The 21,892-nt window shown below is 28.4% G+C and overlaps 1 protein-coding gene across 4 annotated transcripts in view; it reads right to left on the reverse strand.

Annotated features, from left to right (window-relative positions):
* LOC107447330 (potassium voltage-gated channel protein eag-like) overlaps positions 1 to 21,892 on the reverse strand; it is a 215,471-nt gene that overhangs the window by 59,189 nt on the left and 134,390 nt on the right. The gene's annotated exons all lie outside the window — the stretch shown is intronic.

Genomic DNA, 21,892 nt, shown 5'->3' on the forward strand with positions numbered 1-21,892 from the left:
CAAATACATTTCAAAAAAGGACTATAAAAAGAAGTGATTAATAACAAAAGTTTAACAAAAATGAGTTTTGGAACTCTTAATAAAGTATCAAACTGTGAAGGGATTACTTATTTATGGTTTATAGATAGCCTACTGATAAAATGTACATCGTCATATTAGTAAAAGTTTTGCTAATTTAACATTTTATTTTTGCTTATTTAATGTCCCTAAATATAAAGTTTTTTTGAAAAAAGAAAGCATTGGTTATTAAAATTTACAACGTTATAAGTCAATAACTCTCGCGAAACACGGGGAAAAATTGAACTGGAAAAAGTATGTATTGTACTCGTTTTAAAACTTTTAAGTGCATTTGCCATACCAACTTAGACAACAAAATTACTGGTCAGTATTAGTTATTTTTTCAGGCAAGGCAAAAAAAAAAAAAAAAAAAATGCAAAGTTATTTTAAAATTTATATTAGTTTTTAAGCTAAAGACATTTTGACATTTTATTCGGCTTAGCTTGCTACAAACTAGATTTTTAATTCTTGCACTATAAGAGAAAGCTGCAATCTGGAAAAAAATGTGCTTAAAAAAGTTAATTGACTTAAAATTGGTGTGAAATTTGGACCCCTAAATGTTTATTTCACTTTTTGCTTATTTCATAACATCTCTGAAACTATTTTAGTCCTGCAGTGGACTGATTGTAAAGACACAGTTCCCAGTATCAAGCATCATTGACTGCTGTCACTAAGCGGGTGGGTGACCACTTTGATCAAGTTGCGTAGGAACTGAGGGTGTACCGTATCGGTCGTCGTTAAACTGTCCTACCGTAAAAAGCTCGACATCGCGGACGAGTCACCGGGCTACAAAAGTGGAGAAGCTATCTCCTCTGCAAATGATTAAAAATGTGATGGCATGTCTTCGGATTATCCTCAGGGATGTTTTCCAAATCGTCACCAATAGCTTATTGTTCAGCTCTAATAAATAATTTTTTATAATATACTATTTTGAATACTTTATTATGATCGAAAATATAAAAAGGGGTTAAAACTTTAAGCCAATCTCCTGAAAAAAGCCAATCTCCAAACTATTGTGATTCCAGATTGTAACTTCACCCCCATATTTCAAAGGTCAAGAATTTGTAGCAAATAATGTATGTTCATTCAGAAAAAGTTCGCTTTTGTGTCTTGGTTGGTATCTTAGGTTATCGTCCCCCCCAAATTAGTTTGCACATTTAAGGTTAAAACCTCGAATCATTGAGATTGCGTCTTAGTATGTGAAAAGCCAACCATTAGGTTAAAGGTAATCAAAGTGTGTATTAATATTTTTTTTGATTTTGCGCGCTGCATATATTTTTATATTTTGCAATAAAATTTTTGTAATGTGCATTTTTAGTGTAACATAAAATTCCTATATTTAACCAGTTTTGAGTTGCAGGATTTTAATAAGGCTGCCTTTAGTATTATATCTTTGTTTAATTACAATTAAAAGTTAAATATTTGAATGTCTGGTGTTATTTTAAGTAAAAATGAATTTATGAAGAAATTTATTTTAATGCTGATGAATAAAAAATTTATAAAAATAATATTCATATATAGCTTATGTCTGCAATAAATTGAATTATGTTAAAAAACAATGTTTATAAATTTTCCAATTCCTGATTACATAGTCGTAAATATCTTCAAAACTAAGTTTTTAAGTTACACGCAGATTTCGTTTTAAAAAAAAGAAAGACATTTTAATAAATTTTGAAAGTCACTTTCATTTTATTACATTTTCTTATGATTCATTTAATCATTAGAATTTTATAAATACTTTTAAATTTGAAATTTTCTTTTTATTTAAAATATTTCAACTGGCTACACAGTCAGAAACTTCTCGGTAAAAATGGTTAAATAGCTATTCAGTTGTTATTTTACCACATTCAACCAAAGCAATCAAATAACCATTAGAAAAATGATATGCAGACTGTTAATTGCGAGAAAAAATTATTATTGATTGTTTTTTTTACCAAGTATGGATTAACAACTAGAATTCTTGAAGTTAGCCAACTAGACTCAATTCATGAAGCCATTTTTACTCGTGCAGCTGGGTAGCTGAGAGAGCTAATCAGTCAATATAATGGCAGGCTGACAAGGGGTTCGAATCCTAGCGATGAAACCACAATGATTCCTCATTCACTTCAGCACATGAAGAGTTTTCAGTGTCCTGACATCAGTTTGTGATCCTGGACAATTAGAATACGATACTCTCAAAAAGTCTAGTATTTTCCACTCAACCAGGTATCCTTCCAGGTGCCAACCTCCAGTTTTTGAAAAGTTTCTAGTGCCTTGCATTCTTCTATCTTTGACGCTAGACTATTAGAAAACGAAACTACCGTTTACGCATAAATGGTATACAACGCATCTCCAATGTCCGTTTAAATTTTTTTTATATCTAGCTCAGAAACTATGCTAGTTATGACTAGTGCTAGCGGTTACAGAACCACATATGTTTTCACTGTTTTTGAACTGTACCAGCTGTAAACGGTTTCAAAACCGTAAAGGTAAAGAAAGGTTACAAACCATAAACTTCACGATTAATCAAATGGACAGACTGGTGAAGGTTAGTTTATCGTAACTTATCAATTAAAATTCTAACAGTGTAAAATTTTTCTGAGATTTAAATTTTGAGCAAATAAAACTTAATATATATATATTATTAATAAAACTTAGATTCTTAAAAAAATAATTTATTTTTAAATAATTTTTCATTTTTGAATAGTGTATTATTCTTAAATAAACTTTTGATGATTAAATTGATGCTAAATTTTGGCTGATAGACAGAAATAACATATCATACTTGCTATCTAACGTATTAAACGAGCTCAAAAGAAGCGAGAAAATGATTAATAGGTTGTAATCCCTAGATATATGTCAGTTTATCAAATTATAGCCCTGAACTGAAATACAAAAATATCGACATTGTCTACTATTATTGATTAATCTCTTGATAGAAAAATTGGGTCATTACTTAAACTAAAATAAAAATGAATTTGGAAAAATATATCACAGTGCTTAATACTGAGAGTAGAGTCACTTGTTGATGTTAATGGTTATAAATAATTATCGAAGTTAAAAATGAGAATTTTTTTTTTATGGAATATAATTTTAATAACCAAATGACAGGTTTTGGGTAAAAAAAGTGCTCGTAATATTTTTCTGAATAAAATAGAGATTTCACTTGTTAAAAAATATATACAGTATAAAAACACTTTGTTATTATTTTTTTTAAAGAAATAAAGCATAGAACAATAAATTAATGTATTTTTTGAGTTAAAATAATTATGTTCTCCAGTGAGTTGTGCAGTTATCGAACAGTAAGAAATTTTACACTGTTAGAAATCTCTCAGAAATTTTTTTAAAAATAACAATTCATTTAATCGTTGTTTTACCATATTCAGAGAAGGCAGTCAAATGGCCATAAATAAGATGGTTTTCAAACTGTTAACTATGAGAAAAGCCGTTAATTTACTGCTTTCACCTAATATAGTTAAGCACCTAGAATTTTATCGATCCAACTAGGCCCACCTAATAAAGCCATTTAGTTCCTTGAAGCTGGACACATATTATAGTCGAGAGGGCTAATCTTACAATCTCATGACTGATAGAACGGGGGTTCGAGTCTCATCGTTGGCACCACATTATTTCCTCTATTCTCTTCCACCCATGAAGAGTTTCTTGTGTCCTGCAATTCTCAATTTGAGACCCTGGACTGTTAGAATATGATACTCTCATTCACGCATAGATGGCAGCACTATAAAGCTGCGCAACACAAAAAAGTCTGGTATTTTCCATCTCTTACGATAGGGAAACAGCCAAATAAGCTAATTAAACAACATTCCACTGTTTATTTGATGAAACACAACTCTAACGCTCATTACCTACCAAACGGCAGTCCCAATTTTCTGTTATATTCCTTTCATAAGGTTTTGAAACCATGATAGTTGTCAAATGGTTAAAAAACGCAAAGCACAAACTTTGCGGTTAATTGAAGGTTCAGATTGCTGACGGATATTTTACTGCGATTTTAGAAGGAATAGTCTAACAGTGTAAAATATTAAATATGCAAGAGAAATTTTTGTTTTCCACCTTTATTCAAATCACTTAAACACGGTATTTTATAAAATTATGTGTTTGCATTATGAATATATATTATTTTAAATTGTATAAATATCTTTTGCTCAAGTTCTTATGTTTCTTTTGATAGACGAAAATTGTTAAATATAAGCAAGCAATTATTATATCACATAAAACTCTAACATTTACAAGACACAAAAACATAACTTTAATTTCAATAATGACATTTAGATTAAGGAAAAATAAATTTCTACTTTAAAAAAAAGTAGTTTGATATAAATTTATAAGCAACACATTAGAAATAGTTCTCTTACATTCAATTTTAAATGTCTTATTCAACTGTTCTCAGATGAGACTTACAATATCCATGCAATTTATTTTAGATACCGTGTTATAGATGTCACGTTAGATTTCGTAACTTACAAAAAGTTTAATTTCGCAATACAGTTTAAAAAATCCGCATAGATGTAGCGAATATAAAGCTGCCTGTACTATCATATTTTTAAACTGCTGAGTAAACTGAGATTTTCTTTCGCATCTTTTGTATATAACATTTTAATTGTATAATAAATTTAATTAATCCCGATTTCTAAACACTTGTTGCAGTCACGCGTTATACCAGGTATGTTTTTATTTTTTCAGAAAATTAGATTCTAGGCCATCTGCTTTAGCTAAAAGTTTCTTCTTTGTCTTTTATATTAATGCAATGTTTCATGGGTTGCTAGAAAACACAAGGACTCAATATGATATACTTAATTCCCCCCCAAAACTACAATTATTTTGAATTTAATTACATTTTTGTTAAAAGAAACTTTTTTTCAAGGCTTCCTTCGATAGATTTAAGTATAGGGTGGATCAAAGCAAATGGAATAAAAAAATGTAAATTTTACGTAATTAGTTAGTAATAAATGTTATTATGTATGTTTTTATTTTAGTCTTTTGATTATAAATAAATGATATTGAATTTTTAAAAAGTAAATAAATTATCAATTTTTAAAATTTTTAAATATTAGTCCCTAACAATACTTCATGCCTCTCTGATTCTGATAGTCTGCAATTTGAATTACATTAAATACAATTAAACAACATTTACCACTTCTTGTTGAATAAAATCCTAACAGAAAAGTGTAACTAAAGTTTTATTTTAGAGTTGTGTAACTGAATAATTTGTCGGATAAAAAAGTAATTCCAGGAAGGATAATTTCTATTTTTTAGATATATTTATAGTACAAATATTATACTTTCATAATGAAGATTATAAAAATGTAATATTTGTCCAAATTATTTCTTTTTACATATCTTTTAAGCTCTATAGATAAAAGAATGTATTAAACGCATCTCTTATATTTGTTTACTCATAAGAAAAGAAATAACTTTTCTTCCCTCAAATACCTTATTCCGTTATTCAGAGCTTGGAGAATAAAATTAAGAATCCAGTCTCTGCATCATGTTTAATGTAATTAAGATATTACGTACAAAAAGAAAGTGTAATAACTCAGCTTCTTATCTACTTTCTTGAATAAAATGAATATCTATGCTTATTCTTTGTCTTACTACTTTCGTAACTTGAGGAGAAAGCAAGTAAGTAGAAAAAGATTATCTTAAGATCAAACAAGAAGCATTACATAGATATCAAAAGCTAAGAAAGTTACAATTAAGCTTTTCTAACCCTCAAATAATGCAATGAGGAGAATATCATTACTTTATGCAGTAACAGTGATATAAGATAAGAAAATTATATAATACGGTGCCGGAAAGATAAACATAAAGATGCTTATAAAGAAATATTTTATTTATTGAAATTTGAAAAAGCGCTTTTCATGTGCTTATGTGTATGCTGACTTATAGTTTTATAATTTAAAAGAAGTTTTGCATTTTTAATATAATTAGATTTGATCAGTATTTATAAAAAAATATAATTAACGCTTAAGACAGGATTAAGAAAGAGGATAAAAAGGAAAATAGGATGAAAAAGAAAGTTTAGAACTCAAACACGAGTAATTTTTAAATTAAGTTTTCAATATCTTAATACTTTACACATCCCAACAATAGTCGCTTTACCCTTGGTAACTGAACTATAAGTAACTCACCTTTCGATGCATAGATTACGAGCTAAATACATGTTGATTTTTATGTTACTTTTTTATATCAAACGAAGTAGCGTGGATTAAGGGCAATGCTCTTACATTTTATATAAAATATTGAACGTTTGAAATTTTTGAGAATGTTTCGGTAATATTCAACACGCAAAACTGAAAAATGTCTGTAGTTTAACAGATGAATTTAAAAATCTGTCTTGTCTTTTATAGATATATACAAGAGCGTATATATTTTTTAAAATAACANTATATATAAACTTTAGAGATGTTTAAGTTACGCGTTCTTTTCGGTTTTTAACATGCCAGTGTTTGCAAATAATAAAATAAACTAGTTATTTTTTAGTTATTTTTTACCGCAGAATTAAAAGGATGATTATAATGATTGAATATTAACGTTTAAATAAAGCATACAAAAATGCTTCGTGCCAATATTACTCCCAAGACTTGAATAAATAAAAACCAAAAATAACCGAGATATAAAAATAACATTTAGAAATAAAATATTATTAATATCCTAATTATATAGTTTATAAATAGTTCAAAAGTTTCTTTATAAGCAAACTGAATTAAATATGTATGCTTGACGATACACAAACGTTATGCAACCCTTGAGCATGTTTATAATGCTTTATATTTTATTCTCTAAAAACTTTATTTGTCATAATGAAATATATTAAGTTATAATTAATCTAATTTATTCTAATTAACTTTTATGAGTTAAGTTAGATATATTTATCTTTCACGCGATTAAGAATTCTGTTGTTTTACATTCTACCTTAAGAGAAATAAAATATTCATTATACGCCATGAATTAAACATAATCGTAATTTTAAGTTAAACTACTTATGTCACTGTTTTAAACCTATTAAATTCTTATGTATTTTTAGGCTTCTATGCACATATATTTTCTTCCTAACAGTTAGTAATGCTTTAATTTTTAACTGTTTTTTTAAGATAATATTTCTTTGTACAGACATAATTTATTCATGGTTGTCCAAAAAATTCTTTTAACAGACATAATCTAATTTTCTTTGAACTTTTTTTAATATCTTGTTAAGACATTTTTCAATTTAAATGGCGTATTAGTTTTCCTATAAAAGGTAATTATTTTTTGATTTTTTCGAAGTTCGGATACATTGTTTTGATTTTTTTTTACTGAAGAGATATTTTTTTGGTTTGTTCTAAATAGCACCTCAGAGCTTTTTTTGTAATCTATCTTAGTCTTTGGCGCCTTGACACTTATTCACCGATGAACAAGCATTTGTTTGATAAGTTTTCGTGATCAGAACAAAAATTTTCCCATTTTTTTTTATTATAACCTTGTGGAGTGGTTCGCTTTTTTTGGGTATTAAAAATTGAAGGAAAGTGAAAATCGTTCATTCTTTGAAAACCCCGTAAAAAGCTGCTTATTGTAAAAAAAACTTTAAAATAAAAATAAATTTTAAAAATTATCATAATAAGCGAAAAAAAAAATGCCGCGTCTAGTTTGCCTGAATTGTAGAATCCATATATTGTGCTTCTGAATGTGCATAAGTACCGCTTAAACGAACACATAAATAGAGAGTACCAAAAACAGTAGATTAAAAGGACAATTAAAAAAAAATGGTATAGATATAAGGAAAGAATACCGGAACAGATATAAGGAACAACAACAGCAAAGGAAAGATAAAGGGTAGTAATCAATTTATGAGAAAAGAACCGCTATTTGTAGCCAAAAATGTACATAAATATTCTAGTAAGTTGAAACTAAGCGTTTTTACAAGAGTAACGTGGATTTTACATATTTTGTAGATAAGATGGAATAACGTATAAAACACACTGTTCACTATAAACAAGGCAAAATAGGCATATTTTGTTTCAGAAAAATTAAAATTATGTTATGCATTAGATAATGCAATTTAGCTAAATAAAATTAAGAAAATTTTCCAACTTAGCTATTAAGAATAACAGAAGTAAAAAAACTAATTCCCCTTTTATATTAGTAATCAAGTTTCATTAAATAAGTAGGAAACATTATTGAACTATTCTATGGTTGAACCTAAATCTGAGTAAGCATACCTTTTCTGATGAATTCATATTTTTCTTAAATAGCTGCTCGATTGATATTTCGATAATATTATTCTAACATCTTATTGGGTGCGGTCGAATGTTCAACTACCCCTAAGTTTATTTTACATCATTATTTCTTTCCCTAAAAAATAATTATTATCTTGGAACTATTTCTCTAAGTAACTGGAGACACACCCCGTTTGTGCCCGTCTCGCAATAAGTACAGAGTTGACGTAAAATATGAGTGATAGACGGATCATGGGTTAAAGTCCCCTTGAAGTCAGGCTAACAGTGACAGGTTTTTGTGGTTTTAATCTCTATATAATAAAAATGCTGGTTAGTTCCATCAAAAAGTCCTTCACGAAGCCTAGGTTGTCGCAATTCTTGATCTATATGTTCTTCCCTTATTTTCTGGATTGAGTTCAAAATTACAAGGCTATGGAGTTGAACATTGGTAAACTTAAGCTCAAAATTGAGTCATTTATTCAAAAACGGTTATGAAATAAAAAAATAAGTAAGTATAGAAATTGAAAGTATATCCTATACGATCATAAAACCTTTTTATTCGTTACTAATTGATATTTTAATGTAAAATATTTTTTTTTTATCATTAAATAAAAATTCGTGTGACTTCCTTAGATATAGCAACATTATAATACGACTTTGCATTGAAAATAATAATAAGCTAAGCCTTTTTTTAACTATTAAGGTAATTAATGCCTGTTTTTCATCCTAGCTTTTAAGACTTTAACACATTAAATCTTCTTTCCCAATTTATTTAAACATTTCTCTTACCACAGTAAATAATACAAGAAGTTTCATTACATCAATTAAGAAATAATATTAAACAGATAGAAATGCAATCAGAGTTTAAATTAAAAATCGATTTCAAAACCAAGTAAAAACCAAGATTATAATCCTGAAAAGAAAAAAAACTAAAAGAAGGAAAAATGCACCATTATTCAAAGAATAAAAATCATTTGATAAGAAAATTACTTTACACCAATTTAATCTTCAACTTTATAATGAAGTCTATTAAAAAAGTTTCATACAAGTGCTCTTATATTGTATACAATTTAAAAGGAAATTTGTCACTTTTTTACGAGGTATGTAAATTTAACACATAAATATAAGAATAAAAGATATAGAACTAATTAAAAAAATATAGGGACTGATGTTAATTGATTTAAAAAAATTTCACTGTTCCTCCATATCCATTCTTTCCCTAGTTATAAATTTGCAGCATACATTCTCTCACATGTTTTTGGCTCTATTACCTTTTGTAAAATTTATCAAAAAGATCGGTAATTTTTACCTACGCGTTTGGGTAATGATTTTGGTAAAATTAACGATGAAATACTGTGTTATAAGTTATAAATGTGTCAAAATTCGGCAATTTTAGCATGATACCTTTGAACATGGCATAAAAGCTATTTATTTGGTAAAATTTACTTTTCAGTTTCGTATTTTTTATTAAATGTTTGGTGACAACTATAATTTAGAAAACCAGAAATTACGGTAAACCATCATTATATGAATAGCAAAATAATCATATGAATAGTTTATAAATACCATACATTTTAGTTTTATTATCAGAATTACGTTTTTTTTTCATCGGAATTGTCATTCCCATACAGTGTGGTAGTGTTACCAGTGTTTTTTTCTCCGAGCAAGAGCAAAGTTGCGTTGAATTTTTCAAACTAATTAAGTATTTGCCTGCAAACAATAGAGGTTCTTTTTCAAAGTATGACGATTTTACAATTTTTTAAATTTCATATAAATATATCAAATAGAAAGTCTCTCAAATTAATCATTTGTAAATTTGTCTTCTAAAATTTAGTTTAATATGTATAAAGTGAAACTACTAAATTATATCAACTAACTTTAGAAATTAAATAAAACTTTTTGAGATCATTAGAAGTTATAAAAATGTTTCAGTTTAACCGGACCTCCTTTCATAGAAAAATAAAAGTTTAAAATAAAGAATGATAAAAATATAAATCTCTTGATTAAATCGAGATATAAAGAAGCGTGTTTTGTTCATATTTTAATGATATGAATAGATATAACTTACAGATCCGCAGTCCAAGATTACCTTCAAATTTAAGTTGCTAATGATATTAAGAATAATAAGCTCATAAATTTAATAACGCCCATTAATGTGCCATGCCATTATGTATGTAAACAGTTATCTAACTTTCTTTCAAAAAATTCAAATCATATTTCTAATAGCTAAATAGATTATTTATATGTATTTAACAGAAATCAATTAATATGAAATGTAGCAACATCATTTAATTTGAATCCATCGTTATTTATTTAAATACAATTATTAAAATCACAAAGATGAAATTATATTTTTCTCCATTGTACTATCTGGAACTGATGCACTGACTCATTTAAATCAGTCTCATTATTTACTTTTTAAAAGTATGTTGCAGTAGTTAATTTTACTGTAAAAAAACTGCAAATTCTACTGAAAAATTGCGAAATCTACTTGTTTTACAGAAAAAAATTATTCAGCGATAAATATAGATTTTTACAAATTTTTTCCGTTTAGTTGACGGTTTAACGATTTTTTCTTCACAAAATAGTTTTTCTCTGTTTTTCCCACCAATCATACAAGGGTTAAAACTGTCAATTCAAATTCCAGTTTTTACCACGCTGTTTTGCTTCCCTTACGATTACTCTCCTTTTTTTAAAATCATTTTACTGTTATTTTCTATACTTTCTCTTGTTTTTATCACTTATTTTATGGTTTTAAACGTCGTATAAATAAATTGAACTGCTATTCACTTTCATTGTCAAATTAATACTCTGCATGATTATTATATTTCATTAAATATATTTTTTTGATAAATTAAGTTAACAGATATTTTTATAAGGGTAAGCCACAGTAGTTTTAAACGTTTTTACACTTAAATATAATATCAATACATAACACTTTTAAGATACAAACAGTTTAACTTTTTTTTTCATACTGAGATACTTGAGCTGTGGAAACTTAGCTCTTGCCCCTTAAGGAGGTGACCCAAGTTCAAATTCTAGCTTTGACTGATCGTACGAATTCTGCACTTGGCTCTCACCGATTACGATGCTGATATACTCATTTTATCATTTTTTTGTTAAAGTAACATATTTTGTTTGTTAAAATAATGGAGATTGTTTTTTTAGTTAGAACAACCGAACTTCTTTCTATACCTGCTCTTCCTGAATTCTAAAATTTTTTCTGAATGTTTGGTTTAAAACCATAAAATTTCAAAAATTATTTCATGGTTTTGAACATCGTATAAAAAAATTGAGAGTTGCCGTGGCCCAGAGGGCAATTTGCTCGCCTCCTAAATAGGAGGCGAGCAAACCTGTGAACATAACCTGTGTTCGAATCCGGGTGTTGACTGGTCATGCGAATTCTGATCTTGGAACACTGAATACAATACTAACATAGTTATTTCCATAGAAATATTTAATAAAATAACAGAGTTGTTACTATAATAAAAAAGAGTTAGTGTTAAAGAAAAGAGTGTTTGTTAAAACATCAGTATTTATTTGCTAAAAAAGCAAGTGTTTGTCATTAAATAATAGTACTTTTTTTCTGAAATAAATGGTTTCATACTGGCACACCAACTGACAGATATTTTCTATAAATTTAACAGATTTTTTTTACAGTGTATTTTCTACTATCAAAAAGTTTAAAGGAAAATGAAATCTTTAAAACATGATTAATTCGCAGATTTCCCTGCTGATTTGTTGATTTTTCATTAACGCCATTACTACTGTATCATTTTTATGCAATGCTTGAATATTATTTTTAAAAATAATAATATAAATTGAAATTTTGCAGTCAGTAAAAGATAAATAAAAATTTTTTACACACATTTCTGCCAGTAGATTAACATTAACATTATCCGTATCTTTCTTTAATTAATGTACACTATTTAAATCATTGAATGGACAATTTGAGATCAAATGAACAAAGAGCAAAATTTTCTAATAAAATTACTGTACTGTACTGTAAGGACATTTTTGATAAAAAAATCCATAATTCGGGTAAATAAAACATAATAATACGGTATTTAAACGATTCATTTGGTAATTTGTTCGTTTATATGGTAACGGTTTAGTAGAAATTCTGAAGTTCAAAATTACAGTACTTATTATCTCATATATAGTAAAAAATTAAAAACTGAAAAATAAATTTAACCGAATAAATGGTTTTATGCTTTAAGGTATTATGATAAAATTTCCAAATTTTACCACATTTATCAAATTTTATCACATATCATTAAACCGTATTATGTTCCTAATTTTACCAAAATAATTACCAAATCGCTCCGGTAAAATTTACTGAACTTTTAGGTGTTTCCATAGAGCAGCAACAAGATAAATTTTATCATATTCTGGTAGTTTTGACCATACTTATTTTCTCAGTGTACAATAAAAACTTTTGATTCGGAAAATATACTAAAACTTACATCATATTAAAAGCAAAAATTAGTAAAATAGTTTTTAAAAAAATAACAATTAAATACTGCTAAATTTTAAATAATAAAAGATTAGTACAAAAAAAAGATTTTTTTATAGAAACTATAAATTATTTTTACGATTGTGAACAATAGTGTAAATCGATATGAGGAATAAATATGCAAAAAGCAAAAATGACGCTAAACTTTTTTCCGAACTCATTACTAAGTTAAATGTTCAACGTTTTTCAAATTGCTACTATCCTTCATGTTAAGGTTTAAAAATCATGTAAGGGTGTAAAAGGCATTTAAGGGTGTAAAATTCATGTTATCGAAAAAATATTTATTTATTTAAAGAAGTAAATTTTGTTTCCATTTTCGTGTCTTTACATTAGAACGTGATTATAAACTTGAGTTGCAAAAATAAAAATAAAACACTCTTAAGACACTCTCAAAAGTAAAACTCTCACTTTCGCCGATTCAGCAATCCTTATGTTACGATTATTTCGTCACGAAATCAAGTGGCTTGTGACGAAATGGGAACTCTCAAATATCTTACGAAAATGTATCCTCAACTCGAAACCTCATCGTAGTGCATTGCGGGAGATTGTTAACTTGAATGATGGAACTGGGATGAAGACTAGACGTTCGAAAGTAAATTGACGGTATAAGTTGAGCAGACTATATGGTGGTCAAGGAATTGGTCATGTACCTAGACGATCCCGCGTCCGCGATCGAATTCCGCGTTAAAGGCATTAAGCACTACAAGTTATTTTTTTTAATGAAAATATAGAATAGCGAAATATTTCTTTACCATCGACGAAATTCGTTTCCTCAAGGGAGTAACGATAATTATTTCGTCACTTTGACGAAATGTTTACTCGGAGCATATACCAGAAAGCGGTTTCGTGAAATACGAAGAAAGTTTTGTGAAATATATTTTACTGTGCAAATTGTTTTGTCAGTTCAAAATATTAACTTGTGAAATGGATACCAAAATGGTTCACATTACCAAATGGAGGCACAATTGCTAATGATTAAAATATCATATTATAGTTTTCTTGTCGAACAAATTTCACATTTCACTTGTTTAACTGCTCTTAGTTATACACTTTGATAAGCTTCACTCTAATAAGAAGGAAATAACAACTTTTCTGATCCTTCTAAGCTTTACCTTTCCTTTAATATCGAATTTCCCCTCCTTTGCATCTAAATAACTCGCCCACGCATTACTGACTTCTCAGAAAATAACAGTTTTGACACTTTTCTCCCCCAGCAGCAGAATATTTTGAATAATAGTTGTAATTTATTTCAATACACAGTAACAATTTAATTAAGGTTAGAATTTAATGTGACGTTTGATTCTACGAAGTTTAAGAACTGATCCAGTGACTCTTTTCAACAAAATTATAAATTATTGGGAAAACGTCACAAATATAGCAATAGTGCATAAAGTATTTAACCGACATAGCATATGGACATGATTGCGTAGAAAGCCTCTATTACACAATTTTCTCATTAAATAACAAGGAAGGATGCTATTTGTTTTTCGATTGGAAACGTAACAGCTAAAAGGATCTTTTCAGGTTGCAAAACAGGAAAAGCAACATTTGTGACTTCTTATGTTTTAAACCACTTTGAAGAAATTTTGAAAATTTGATCTAAATAAACTGTCTCAAAAATGTCATTTCAAGGGTGAAATATAACAATGGCACATTGAGTCATAATATCGAACAAATTTCTTGTATTATTAATAATGCTTAAATTTATACACTGAGAAAAAAGTATGACCAAAACTACCAGAATATTGTAAAATTTATTGTATTTCTGGCTCTATGGGAACACCAAAATGTTCGATAATTTTTAACAAAGAGCTTTGCTAATGATTTTGGCAAAATTAACAATAAAATATGGTTTTCTAATATGGGATAAAATTTGGTAAATGTGGTAAAATTTGGAAGTTTTATCACGATGCTTTAGGGCATGGCATAAGCACCGTTTATTCAGTTAAATTTACTTCACAGTTTTGTATCTTTTTACTAAATGTGTGTTAATAAGAACTATAACTTTGAAATCCAGAATTTCCAACAAACCGTTACCATGAAAGGAAAAATTACCAAATTAATGATTTAAATACTGTATATTTTGGTTCGTATTCCCAGAGTTACATATATATAATTTTCTAATAAAATTACTGTGCTGTACGGTAAGGACATTTTTGATTAAAAAATCTATAATTCGGGTAAATAAAGCCTAATAATGTGGTATTTAAATGATTAATTTGGTAATTTTTTTGCTTATATGGTTACGGTTTAGTAGAAATCCTGGTGTTCAAAATTATAGTTCTTATTTCATTATATTTAATAAAAATTACAAAACTTAAATGCAAATTTAACCGAATAAATAATCTTTAAGCCATTTTCTAAGGTATCCGACTTTTACCCCATTTACCTAATTTTATCACAAATTATGAAACCATATTTTATTGCTAATTTTACCAAAATAATTACCAAAGTGCTTCTGTAAAAAGCTTAAAAGTAAAAGTTCGAGTTTCTTGATATTCCCATAGAGTCAGAAACAAGATAAATTTCACCATATTCTGGTACTTACCATATTCTGGTACTTGACCATGCTCTTTTTTTAGTGTAGGATAATCATAAATCAAAAGTTGTTATATAGTAAATTTTTTTTTTTTAAATATGAACCAATCAGTTTTTACACATTCGCATTCGATATAAAGTTAATTGAAGCATAGATTTAACTCTGAAAAAAAATTGGGATTAAAATACTGTCTAGTAATTGATTTTGATTAATTAAAAGATTTGCATGAACAACTCGCAAAGCAAACTTTGGAATTGTGCTGCGGCACTTAGAGTGCATCATTCGTAAAATCCATTTTTATCGTGAAATATTATATAGTAAAAATTACTTAAAAACAGTGATTCAGGGCTTTTTCGGTAATTATTATTGTAATAATTACGGTCTATCTGAATTTTTGTTCTGTAACATGTTTCAGGAAAAAGGGTTTTTACGGTAAAAAGTACCGGCTCACAGGGTGTCGGTATTTTTTACTGTGATGCTCGCACATACAAAACTTTTCCTTAATATATGTATTGCATGTCAACTCTTGTTTTGAAAAGTAATTCAGCTATTATTTTAAACAATTTCTAACAAATATAATTTCTTGCTGCAAAAATTTGAAATCTAATATTCTATCATTATACATTAAGTGAATCAGATTTCCTTTTCTCCAATAAGTGTGTAATGGGTTTCTTTTCGAAAAGAAACAATCATTATCAAAAGAATTCGTATGGTTTCAGTTTTGATCGAAACAAATAAAAATTGCCAGTCCATAATTTCAAATTTCACAGTAAAAATATCAAGTCATATGCAACTCAATATGCTGTAGGAAATGACGACGAATACTTTTGCTACCGAGGTGCTGTTATTTTTAAAGTTTGTACATATCATGGAGATAATAATGCGAATTATCTGGGGAAAGAGACTTGTGTGAATTGCACAATCATGTTAGAAGGATAATGAATGAATGAATTAAAATGAATAATCTAAACACGATGATATAATTTTAAATCACATAAAGCTTTTAACTAAGTTATGATCAACATTTTTCAAAACTTGACATTTTCAGTAACTTGTACGCAGAGAAAAAAATTATGGAAAAATTACTATACTGTATAGTAGTATAGTATTCCCGATAAGAAAACATAATCCTGGTTAATAAAATCAAAACATACGAAATTTAAATCATTCATTTGGTAATTTATCTGTTCATGTGGTAACGGTTTACCGGAAATTCTGGATTTAAAAATTACGGTTCTTATTACCTTACATTTAGTAAAAAATTCAAAGCTGAAAAGTAAATTTCAATGAAATAAATAGTTTCATGCCTTGTTCTAAGGTATCATGATAGAATTATAACATTTTTCCACGTTTGCCACTAGCTATTATACCATATTTCATTTTTAATTTTATCAAAATGATAACAAAGAGCATCGGTAAAAATTACCTAGGTTTTTGGTGTCCTCATAGAGCCAGAGGTACGGCAATTGTTACCATATTCTGGTAGTTTTGACCATACTTTATTTCGGTGTAATTAATATTTCTAAAATTAATGTAGACAAAAAATGTTTCTTTGAATATAAACAATTAAAAGTATTTTTTTTCTGGTCTGAAGTAATTTTTTTAAGCAGTGAAAATTAAAGACAAAGTGATATTCAACGAAAAGTAGATTTCAATCAGATTTACTAATAATTGAAAATGATCGATTATATATCATCCTCTTAAATTGTTTCAATTGATAAAATGTTCAGAAATTAATAATTATATGTATATATTAGCATAAATATTAAATTTTCGTGATATTATCTTCAACACAGCATCTATAAAAATATTGTTCAGAAATAATCCACTTTCAGACACTTTAAAACAATTTATGTTCTTAAAAGAAAAAAGGAAACGTAACGCAACGTAGACTTAAAAAAATTTTCTATATTTTTTTTTTTTGCAACAGTCGAATTCTCAAATGTATGTATCTGCGTGTTCAGATAATGCCTTTAGCTTAACTGGCAAAACAAATGCGAAATTTTCTAACCACATTATTACATTTAATGAATCATAATATTTAAACTATTTAATATTAAATATAATCAAGATATTTTAAACGCAAGTCCTTCGCATATGACGTTGATTGATTATTTTTAAAAACTATCTTAAATTTAATATTCTATGCAAATTTCGAAGAGCCTTTTTGCAGAAAGCTTCCTCGTTATAAAATTTTTGTCGTGGTTTTAAATTGGTTTATACGAGATAACACATAAAACTTTAAATGTTGAATTCCTTACAAAGGGAAACTTNTAAGGTATCATGACAAAATTACCGACTTTCACCCCATTTACCTAATTTTATCACGAATTATAAAACCATATTTTATTGTTAATTTTACTAAAATCATTACCAAAGTGCTTCGCTAAAAAGTTTAAAAGTAAAAGTTCGAGTTCTTTGAATATAAACAATTAAAAAGATTTTTTTTCTGGTCTGAAGTTATTTTTTTAAGCAGTGAAAATTAAAGACACACTTGATATTCAACGGAAAGTAGATTTCAATCAGATTTACTAATAATTGAAAATGATCGATTATATAACATCCTTTTAAAATGTTTCAATTGATAAAATGTTCAGAAATTAATAGTTATATGTATACATTAACATAAATATTAAATTTTCGTGAAATTATCTTGAACACAGCGTCTATAAAAGTATCGTTCAGAAATAATGCACTTTCAGACTCTTCAAAACAATTTATGTTCTTGAAAAGAAGAACGTAACGCAGCGTAGAGTTAAAATTTTTCTAAATTTTTATTTTCTGCAGCAGTCGAATTCTCAAATGTATGTATCTGTGTGTTCCGATAATGCCTTTAGCTTAACTGGCAAAACAAATGCGAAATTTTCTAACCACATTATTACATTTAATGAATCATATTCAAACTATTTAATATTAAATATAGTCAAGATATTTTAAACGCAAGTCCTTCGCGCATGACGTTGATTGATTATTTTTAAAAACTATCTTAAATTTAATATTTTATGCAAATTTCGAAGAGCCTTTTTGCAGAAAGCTTCCTCGTTATAAAATTTTTGTCGTGGTTTTAAATTGGTTTATACGAGATAACACATAAAACTTTAAATGTTGAATTCCTTACAAAGGGAAACTTCATAAATAATTTCTTTTTGTTGATTAAATGTATTTCTTTAAAATATCTGACTTGAATTCCAGGAAAAAATATGAGCACATTTACAATGTAAACAAATTTGATTAGAGTTTTTTTATTCGAGTCTCAATCTTTTTCATGCGACACATTCTTTATAAAATACAAAAAGGTGGGTACATTTTTCTTGCTTCTCAATTTCCAGCAGACAGACGCAGTGAAATGTCATCGCTTCACTATGAGGTTGTCTTATTTATACATGTAAGTGCGATCAATAACTCAGAAGGAAAAGGTATGAATAAAATGAATGGTTAAAACTCTTTCATTTTATTTTACAATCTTCTTAAAATAAACTTATGCTTACAAAGCATGCGAAGTATCAATTTTAAGTTAGTAGGTTTTAAGTTACAAATGCTTAATTTAGTTTTTTATGCTTTGTGAATAAATATTTTTAATCTAAGGATTGAATTGCAACGTTATAAAATACATTCTCAGTTGCTTGAAATACACACGGTGAAGATATTTATTTCTAGTTCGTAACAATTTATCTTCATCAAGTATCTCAATCTTTCACATTATATTTAATTTCGTAAGTCTGATTGAAAAAGTCACTAATATCGAAGAAATAGTTATCAATAAAAAATAAAAATGCAATTCCCTTGTAACGGTGATGCAGTAACATTTAAATAAAAAAAATGCAGCTCTACAACTCGTTCTTTTCTTTCTATTCTTTACTTATTTATTTATGGTTTGATTAAGCATACTCAGACTGGCAGTTAAAATTACTCTTAATTTTGAAGAAAATAGGGCTGGTTCAAGGGAAATGAAAATTAAACAACATACAGCTGTGGTGGCTCAGGGGATAGAAAGCACAATGAGGTGATCAAGGTTCGAATCCAGTAAAAACTGGTCTACACGAATTCCGCACCTGCCTCTCACTGACCACAGTTCTGCCACAAAATGCCATCAATGGCAACCGGATCATGGGTTAGAGTCCCCTTACCGTCAAGCTAACTGTGGGAGGTTTTCGTGGCTTTCCTCTTCATGCAAATGCTGTTTAATTCAATTAAAAAGTCCTCCATTAAAGCAAATTTCTCCCAATATTTGATCTAGGAGATCCCGTGTCTTCTGGATTGGGGTCAAAATTACTAGGCGAGGGAATTAAATATTGGTAGTCGATAACTCAAAATTGGATTGGCTGTTCAACCATGGTTATAGAATAAAATGAAATTAAACAACATGGAACTACAATCCTTTTCATAAAATACTCATGCTTTCAGAAATAAAGAAAATCAAGGCAATCGCATTTATGCACTTAATAATAATTTCTTCTTGATATTTTGCAATAGTTTACACTGACCCAGTCTATGATTACGAACCAGTACTAATTAGACTGTATTTTTTTGGCTACTTGGATGTTATTTGGCCCCAGTCTTATTCTGCTTTCAAGTAACCGGATAGTATTTATCCTCCTTAAGGACAAAATTCAAATTACATTTAATATCTAAGGTTACTTAAGAGCAAATCTTGGATAAAAAAAATTTGGGAAAATCTATAGTGAAAAATAGCAAATCAGTTATTGAGGTTTATGTGAATTCTATGGTAAGCTATCTGGCTTCTTAGAGTTAAAAAGAAGAATATGCGCTTCCAAAAAGAAACATAAAAACTGTTAGCTTTATCATGACCTATACAAATTTTACATGCCTTCAAGTAAAATTTATTAAATGAGAGAGAATCTTTCTTATTATTCGAGATTGTCTTTGAAGCATTTAAAATCATGAAAAAATATGTTTATCTACGATTTCATATATGAAAAATAATGAATTCATAAAAGTTTAATAAATAAAAATAACACAGGAAAACAAATATTTTGTTGCATTTGTGCAAATACTTGATCTTGCCTTATTCGGGTGTGGGGATTTTAAATCAGAAAATAGTTTTGCTCCTAAAACTACAGATTTCTTTCAAAAAGTACTTTTTCGACTATTTTTTTTTGTCGAAATGTACAAGTTTATAAAAACGTTATATATTACAGAGGATCTCATAAATGTTGCGACCAACTTCTAGGGGAGAAAGGTCTCATTATCAGGATTAAAATTGCATTAGAACCCATGCCCGAAAATGTCTTTGCAAGCGGCTAGAGGCACTTTCCTATTATGACTTTCACTGTTGTGAAACAATTTAAAACAGCGAAGCGGCCCTATCAGCGTATGATGACATTTCCGGGGATGGGTTTAATGCAAATTTATTTCTGATGATGTGCCTTAAATCCCTTAGAATTCTGTCTTTAGTCTCCAAGCATACTTCAGTGTTTAGTTCTCAAGCATGCTTGGTTCTCATTTTATCGACTCACTGAAGGGATGAAAGACTGAGTCAACCTTTCTTGCCCTAGGATATCATGTTATTTACAAACCATTAAAATAGTTTTTTCCTTTTTTCATGGAAGAAACGAGCAAAGAGGAAGAGGGCATTATAAAAAGTGAAAATTTTACAGTATAATGAATCGATATCTTTGATTTCAATGAGTTAAAAACTTTATGGAACTATTAACAACAGTAACTGGTGCCGCCATCTAGTGATGCTTATAGGAAGTAAATGTTCATCATTTACTTTCATTACAAAAAATACAACTTATCTTGGTATTTTAGAAAATGCCCACTTTTAAAAATATACATCTAAGAGCATTCAGCTCAAATATTATTTACTTATATTTGAAATTAAGAAATTAAGCAGTACGAGTCCTTAATTGCTATGATAAGAAAGGGAAAATGTTACAAAAACTGTCGTGGTGCTAGGAGCAGGAGAAGGCGAAAAGGCCCAGATGTGAAGCAATGGCGTACCCCTTATTTTTTTCCACAGTTATTTTGGTTGGAGTGGTTTATCTTCTATACGAACGTCTCTTAACGAATAATTAAGAAGTAAACTTTTCAATTCCAAGCATTTCTTTATTTATTGTAACATATATAGTTCAGCCAGTGTGCTCAAAGTACGACTTAATATAAGCACTTGTTAAGTTGAAGACCAGATAGCACAAGTCAGAAAAAATTGTACAAAAATGCTTCGATTGTAATGGGTTCGAATAACACCGTATCCTTGCAAAAATACCTGTGATGTCTTTCCCTTTCTTGTGCTATCCATATTTCGACTTGTCAAGGACTTATAAGCCAAAATTTGCAATGAGCACACAAGCCTGCATATGCATTTGTAACATAAATAAATATACATACAACCAGGGTTGCGATGGGAATCAAAAACGGTACTTCGATGCTTTTATTTCAAGCATCACTGGCAGTAGTTAGTGAGTGTAAGAAAGATCACTTCAGCGAAAGGAACGATGGTGGTATCAGCCCGCGTTTGACTGTTTCACCATAAACAATGTGCTCGACTTAGAACTCTACTCTGAAAAGGATTAAAATTGGAATGACATGTTTTCGGATCATCCTCAGAAATTTTCCTCAGAC

Source organism: Parasteatoda tepidariorum, chromosome X1 (assembly GCF_043381705.1).
Source record: "Parasteatoda tepidariorum isolate YZ-2023 chromosome X1, CAS_Ptep_4.0, whole genome shotgun sequence".
NCBI classification, from domain to species: Eukaryota; Metazoa; Arthropoda; class Arachnida; order Araneae; family Theridiidae; genus Parasteatoda; species Parasteatoda tepidariorum.